Source organism: Coturnix japonica, chromosome 11 (assembly GCF_054131305.1).
Source record: "Coturnix japonica strain WE chromosome 11, WE-NBRP24, whole genome shotgun sequence".
Classification (NCBI taxonomy): Eukaryota; Metazoa; Chordata; class Aves; order Galliformes; family Phasianidae; genus Coturnix; species Coturnix japonica.
In genome coordinates, this window is record NC_140673.1 from 28,538,491 (window position 1) to 28,545,095 (window position 6,605).

Here is a 6,605-nt window from a genome sequence, read left to right on the forward strand (position 1 = left end):
CATTCGAAACTGACAGGTAATGAATAAAGCCTTCCCAAAGGTAATCCCTGCTCTCAGATTTTAATTGAAAAGCTTTGAGGCTGCTGTACGAACCTTCTCTAATATTTCTGCTTTTTGCCTCTCTCTCCTGCCATGAACACATCACACAAATCAGAACAGCACTGAACCACTGTGCAAAGCCTCCTCCCAAGAAGCACCCAGCCACCGCTCAGCATCCTCCACACGTGGCTCAAGTTGCCTAAAATTGGAACAGACAGTGGAAAGCACCAAATAATCTGTCAGCTTCCGATTCCAAAGAGCCCTTTGTGGTGCTTCCGTGCAGCACTACATGAGAACTCTCCCTGTTGGTTCCTGGGGCCACCAGTGCCAATGGACAGGGTTCCACAGGAGGCAGCCTCTGGGAATCCCATCCGAGGGCTGGGAGCAGCAAGAGCTGAGGAAGGGATCAACCTCAGAAAACACTGACACCACTTCCACTTCTTCAAACAAAATATTCATGTGTCTATCTCCAAACATCTGCCTTTTATATTTAAATCTTATATGGAAAATAGAACTGATGATTTTGTCAAATACTGAAATAACAGAGATGTCGTTTGAAATAAGTGTCTCTTCCGCAGGTAATTTCAGGAGCTGTGCTGCTCAGGTGGGTGTTTCTTGCTGACACGGTTGAAAGCAAATGCTGAAATTTCCATAAAGTGCATTTTCCATTTTCTGCATAGTCCAGAGTGTGACTACGTCCAGCAGCACTCAAAATACTCAATGCATCCCTGCAGGCATCCAAGGCCAGGCTGGATGTGGCTCCGGGCAGCCTGGTCTGATGGTGGCAACCCTGCACACAGCAGGGGGTTGGAATGAGATGGGCACTGTGAGCCCTTGCAGCCCAGACCATTCTATGAGTCCATATGCATGCTGAGGCCATGAGGTGTAAATCATTTCCATTGGGCATCCATTACTTGAGCAAGGAAAGAGGTGGAACAGTTTCTTTGCTAGCGTTTAGAGAGGCAGCAGGAAGAGCAGCAGTAGCCAGAGCCCTACAAATCAGCTCAAGGAGGCACAGAGATCCCCAGAACTAGGGGTGCTGTGCTGAGCCCTGGGTGCTCCTCAGGCAGAGGACATGGGCTCCTGGGGGATCAGGCTGTGGGACAGGGCTGTGTGCAGCACGGGGTTATCAATAACTGCAGCCGTATGTGGGTGAATGAAAACATTTTCTTCGCCATATGGTATACTATGGAAATAATTGCCAGATGACAGAAGCTCACTAATATTGATGCCAAATACATAGATATTACTGTCAACTCACTATCAGCCTACATTTTCCTATTTTTAAGAGATACAAGTAAGTACAGTTTGAAAATATCCACAAGGAACTTCATAGAGAAGAACTCTGCGGAAAGCAGAAAGGCACAGACATGGTTTAACGGCTTGGAACGACTTGGATCATAGAGAACCATTATGCAGAGAGGTCACTTGACCATAAACTGAAGCTAAGCAGCTGGCACAGCCCCTGGCAGCACCTCACATGTACCTGCCTTGGTCTGGGAGAGCCACATGAGCAGCACGATGCAGCGCTTATGAACAAATGTATTTGGGGCATTAGGGAAGTGCAAAATTGTTCCTGTTGTAAGTATCCTTGTTACTAAGCAGAGGGTCATCTGATAAAACAAATAGTGATTTTTTTAATATTTATGTATTCCAAACTTACAAAAAAATCATGGTTGTTCCTCGGATAATTTTCCTACAGAAGATACACAAGAGCCATTGATGAAACTATCAGGTCTAAATCACATTCCCTAAGTAAGACACCCGTGCATTGCAGCAGCTTGCATTGAGATCCCTCACTACACAGCCCGAGTTCACAACTTGGAGCAGACGGGCTGTGCTGCTTGTCAGACCTTAACAAGTGCGGACAACCTGTGAATCTGCGCTCGACAGCCCTGACCATATTTCTGAGTTGGGATCTCGTTGCTCACCAGGGAGCATTTTGTCTAAATAACCTCTGACTCTCACACAGACCTTTCAGCCCTGGGAAAGCAGCTCATGGGATGGGCAGGGGCTGCACATACAGAGCAGGAGGGGTCAGGGATTTGGGACGGTTTTCCTGATGGTACAATCCCTGTTGTGGGGCTGGTGGCAGGGCACAACCCTCCCCCAATACAACAGTAACCTGCTTTGCGAAGGCTCTGAGCCCTCTGTTCTGAGTGAGAAGACAGAGGCCACTGATCACAGAGTATCGCATAACCCAACTTGATAACCTGATTAACATGCTGACTTCGTATCAGCCCTCTCTGTTCTCTATTTGATTTACATGTATAATTTAGCTTACTCATTTAATCTCATTAATAAAATATCAGATGGGAAGTCTGTGTGAATTGCATGTTTTTTCCCCAGGTATTCGGATTAAAAGCCCGAGGAATCTCCAGATAGTGACTCTGTAAATCTCCGAGCGCTGTTACAAAGAAGTGCCTTATAGCACTTCCATAATTGATGCTCAAATCACAGCACTGCTGGAGTCCAGAGGAAACAATATTTGCATATCAGTCACTTTTTTCAACTAACAATGGGGGTTTTGGAGCCACTGAGGAGCGGCTGCAGCGGATGCAGACCCACCATTAGGAAGGTTGGTCACTTCCCTGAGAAATCAATCTCCACTTCCCATAGCACCATTAAGTGAAAATGCACCCACTCCATTTGGACTCAATAATAAGAACAGAGTTCTGACATCACTAGGAAATGCACACAAATAACGCAACGAAAATGAACCCAACTCTGGCTGTGCTTACGGCCAAGGGAGGAAATGGAATTTCATGGTCATGTTATCAGAGACCAATAATCCTTCTGAACAATGAAGAATGCATATGAGATTGAACAGCAGAACAAAAAAAAACCACAGAATACCCACCACTAAACATGACTTCCTGACCCACCTCAGGCCAACTGCGTGGCTCCTACCCTGAATATTCACAGCCCATCCTCAGTGTGGCATTTAAAAAAGATACAGAATCAATCAAATAAACTGAAATAACCACTAGAAATGAACCACAATCTGCTCATGTACGGTCGGCTTACAAAATAAGCTTCACGCATCAAAAAAGTGCATCTTGCCAACGCACACACTTTTTATTTCTGGTACATAACTCATCTGCCTGTGCACGCTTACGCACACAAACATACGCTCCGTGCAGAGCCATTCGGCAGAAATACTCCTCACCAATTGCACTCAAACGTAACGTGGGGTCTACTACTGAGGGTGATACAGATAAATCAATCTGTTTGCAAGGCTACAGTGTGAGGAAAAGCTTTTCAACATCATTTAAGCATTTTGAATTGCACCAGATAACCCGATCACTGTTGTAACACCTGCCAACAAAGCACTCCTGTGCAGATCCTTATACAATAAATCTAAAGCAACAAGCAGAGGAACTTTAGAAGATCGAGACAGACATTATTACCCTAAAAGTGAACATCTCTTTTGACTTACGGGGAAGATGTGAAAGTGCTGTGTTCAGTCTGAACTATCAGCAAAATAATATTGCCTTACCACAGCACCACAGTGTTTTGGATCGAGTGTAAACCTTTACAGCTTCAGCATTTTCATGGTGGTTTCATTTTGTTTGTAAGCTTATGTCACCAGATACGTTGGTATTTTCACATGCCTCTACCATGGACAACTTCAGAAACGGGTCATACATGGATTTCAATCACATGTGACACAAAGTTCTAAATGGCAGACACCCAGCAATGTCATAACATTAAGTGACCAAACTCTTATTAGTGCTCCTCTTGAGAAATAACCTTCAACACGAGATCACACTTTCTCAGACACCAGAACTTGATCTGAAATGCAAAATGATGGGAAACTAGGCTAGCTCAAAAACAAATTAAATATTAAATAAAAATAAATAAACAAGAAGTATACATCTGAGGATCTAAGATGATTCCAGGTAGGTCACTCCTATTGGAAGTGTCAAACACTTCCAGCATTTTTCTGGAGCAGCTTTACTTCTTATATTAGTTGAAGACATATCCAGAGCTAAAGATTCTCAATGGCATCAGAAGCCTTTCCCACACAGCTGCTTGGTAGCAACATTCAACATTTCATCCTTGCTTTCAAAGATGTGTTTTCAGACCCCAGATCATTACAGTCCTAATTTTCCTCAAGCCTTTCCAAATTTCTTGTATCTATTTTGAAGTACAGATACCCATCACGTGGCACAGCAACCTATGACACAGCTACAGCCCCAGTACTGCTCCACCTCCTCCTTGTACTTTGGATTTCTCACTGTGAATTCAAAGAACAGATACATTCAGATACAAAACCAGCAGTAACTTCCTTCCCCCCCCCATACACATAGCTCAACTTACAAGGTATATTCAAACTTAGCATTCACTCAGCTTGGTTGGTTGGCTCAAAGAAAGGACTGCTGGTTTTCATGAGTGGTGCTCTTGGAGAGAATCACAAAGGGAGGATGAATTTGTGGCATAAGGAGCAATCTCTAATGCACAGTTGAGTTAAACCTAGCCAAGAATAAAGCAGAAACAAAGCAAACTGTATGCAGTAATACGATTATTTGGCACATAGACAAATGCTTTACCTACCACAGGCAAAAAGGGTTCTGATGTTGGAGATTGACAGATCAGCAAGAACCAACCTAAACAACGCAGCATTTAGAACTGTAAGAAATCTAAGACTTAATTTCAAGGCTTAATTGAAATCCTAGACATCCTGGTCGTGGCTCTTCCCGATGTGTGGAAACATAGAAGAACGAGCAGCTGCCATGACTGCCAGCAGCATCTCAACACCTCCAGGAAATAAAGCACTGAAGGGTTGGGAGAAGCAGGTTTGCCCAGGGCAAAATCTGGGAAATGATATTCTAATTTTCATCATTCGTTAATAATTCGCCAAAGGGGCTTGAAATAACATCTCTGCTGCAAAAGTAATGCTGTGTCATTTACACTCAACTCCCAGAAGTTAAGGTGGATCAGAAGTACAATCATCAGCACATGGTCCCTAAATTATCAGCATGAAGTACAGGGATGTTTATTTGTGAAATTTAAATTGAAGGCAGCACAGCACGAGGAAGCCCAGAAGGCATTAACACTGGTGGGGAAGAGAAATTAACGTATGTACAGCAAAGAACATGAAGGCCAGAGGAGGTGACAGGCCGGGCCAGCCCTGTGTGCCAATGCACGTCTAAAGCAAGAAACACAGTAACACTGCCCCAACTTCTCAAGAAAGTTACACACTTCATTCCTCAGTTTGTGACAGGCAGAAGGAAGGTCATACAGGGTAACAAAGCACGTTCCAGGCCTTTTGCAGGGCCTTGGTGCAGCAAACCTTGACTATTTTGAGACAGTTCCTTCATTTTTCACGGGCTGTTTCCCTCAGCAGGAGCAGTGCCCAGCATTCCGGCACTGGCTGCTCTGCAAGAAGACAATGCTGTGTCACAAATATTGTCCTATGTGTGAGATGGGATGGATGAGCAGTGACACATCTGCAGCTGTGCAACTCCACCTCATCTGTGCTGCTGCCGCCGAGCAGCATCACACACTAACTTTAAAGAAAAGATGGCTGGGGTTTAAGCAACCAGGTATTAAGAACCTCCTTGGCACCCATTAAACATGTAAAGCTGCAAAGCTGAGAAAAGCTCCATATCTTTTATATGGCAACTTTCAAAACCTTTAGCTGCAGCCCTGCTCTGAGGCAGCACCCCTCCTGCTGCAAGAGTGTGGCTTTATTGCTGCTTCACGCAGCTCTGACTCTGCTGCAGGAGCACCACGTCCTGCACTGCTGTGCTGCATGAGCCGCCTCCACTCACCAAAAAGAATGGCTTTCCAGTCTGTGTTCTGGTAACTCATCCAAAATAAACATATCAATCACATATGATTAAGCTGTCAGCCCTTAAATTAGGGTGTTGTACTACTTATAAGTAAATAAATAAATAAAAAGCAAATGTAATCACTATAGCAAAGTGATGAGAAAAAAAGGAGTTTTAACTGTGGTTTTTACAGGCAGAGAAAGGCCTCTTGTCTTCTTCATTATTCTAGTTAGATGCTGGAGTCTGGTTAACATTTCAGTTGAATAAATCCAAAGCATATTTGATAGGGGACCTTGAAATCTACCATTTGTGACTATGCAGATGACCTGAGCACAAGACAATGGCTGTAATGTATTTATGAAATATTAAAGTCAGCAATGCTTATCAACAGCCAGTGCTGCAAAGAGACAGAAACATAAAACCCCTTTTCCAAAGGCTGTACAGTGATTGACTGGGAAGAACTGACTGAAACAAGAGGCAGGTCCCACAAGTACAGCTGGTTTGCAACTTTATGGAAATAGATTTTTCAACAAAAACAGGCATTCGATTTAAAAAAATCAAAACTTAATTGGCATCTGTAGGAAAAAATGCAATAACTCCAAGTAAAAATGTTGTGGGGAGCTGTTACATCACATTGGTTACACGGCACAGTTTGCACATGTTGCACCGTGTATCACCAGTGCTGCACAAATGAGGTGGCACACGATGGGCTGTCAGTGTCCCATGCCACATGGTTTGCAGCATCCACTGTAACGTGCTCTGGGTTCACAGCTCCAATATTGATGAATT